Consider the following 1,470-nt stretch of genomic DNA (forward strand, 5'->3'; position numbering starts at 1 on the left):
AGCCCTTCTCACTAGAAGAACTTGAAGCTGCACTGGACTCTTTCTCTAACAACAAATCCCCTGGACTTGACAACATCCCTACCATAATATGGAAGGATCCGGTATTCCATGATTTGCTTCTTCACCTGTGTAACAACACCTTCCTTACACACAAACCTCCTTCTGCGTGGCTCAAAGGTGGTATTATTCCAGTACCCAAGAAAGGAGATTTGACTTCAGTTGCAAACTACCGTGGGATCACTCTTACTCCTATAGCTGCCAAGGTTTACAACAAGTTGCTACTTAACCGTCTAGTTCCTGCAGTAGACCCACTCTTAAGAAAGAACCAGAACGGCTTCCGTAGAGGTAGATCCACCATAGCACAAATACTCTCCATCCGCAGAATAATAGAGGAAATGAGAAGATGCGACAGAAATCTTGTACTACTGTTTGTCGATTTCCGAAAGGCCTTCGACTCCATAGACAGAAACATTATGTTTGAGATACTTAGTCTGTATGGAATACCATTACCCATCGTCAGTGCAATCAAGGCACTATATACGAACACCACTGCTACTGTGATAACTCCCGATGGTGAAACAAGCCCGTTTGAGGTCACAGCCGGTGTCCTGCAAGGAGACACATTAGCACCTTTTCTTTTCATCATAGTGCTAGACTATGTACTACGTCTCTCATTGGACAGCATGCAGGAAAAGGGTATAGAAATTCAACCTAGAAGAAGCAGTCGACACTTAGCTGTGAATCTTACAGACCTAGATTTTGCAGACGATCTAGCACTGTTAGCACACCTAGTCAAGGATGCTGAAGATCTTCTGCAGTCTCTCGAGAAAGCAGCGGCTCAAGTTGGACTCTATTGTAATGCAGCAAAAACTGAATTCATAAAAATAAGTACAAGTATTACTATTGCACCAACTGATCTCAAATCCCTATCTGGAACTTGCCTAAAGGAAGTCGAGGACTTTAAGTATCTCGGGTCTTACATTATGAACTCAGAAAAGGACCTAAGCATTAGGAATGCCATGGCCTGGAATGCTTGTAACAAACTGGATAAGATCTGGCGCTCCAGCATAAACAACAAACTTAAGGTACAAGTCTTCCGCGCAGTAATAGAGCCCATTCTCCTGTATGGTGCTGAAACTTGGACCTTAACAACTCGCCTGGAGAGGAAACTTGATGGTACGTACACACTACTCCTGCGCAAAGCACAGAACATTTGTTGGAAGCAGCACCCATCTATAAGGGACATTTATGGAGATCTTCCGAGGGTCTCTCACAGACTCAGACAGAGACGGGCACAGTTTGCTGGACACTGCCTTCGGGCTAGTGAAGAGGTAGTTTCCTCACTCCTCTTGTGGAGGCCTCGAGGAAAAACTCACTCCCGGAAGCTGACCTTCCCGAGACTGCTTTCCAGGGATACCGGGCTAGCGGAGGAGGACCTGGCAGCGGTCATGTCAGACAGGAAGGCGTGGG

The sequence above is a fragment of the Branchiostoma floridae genome, chromosome 17 (genome assembly GCF_000003815.2).
Source record: "Branchiostoma floridae strain S238N-H82 chromosome 17, Bfl_VNyyK, whole genome shotgun sequence".
NCBI classification, from domain to species: Eukaryota; Metazoa; Chordata; class Leptocardii; order Amphioxiformes; family Branchiostomatidae; genus Branchiostoma; species Branchiostoma floridae.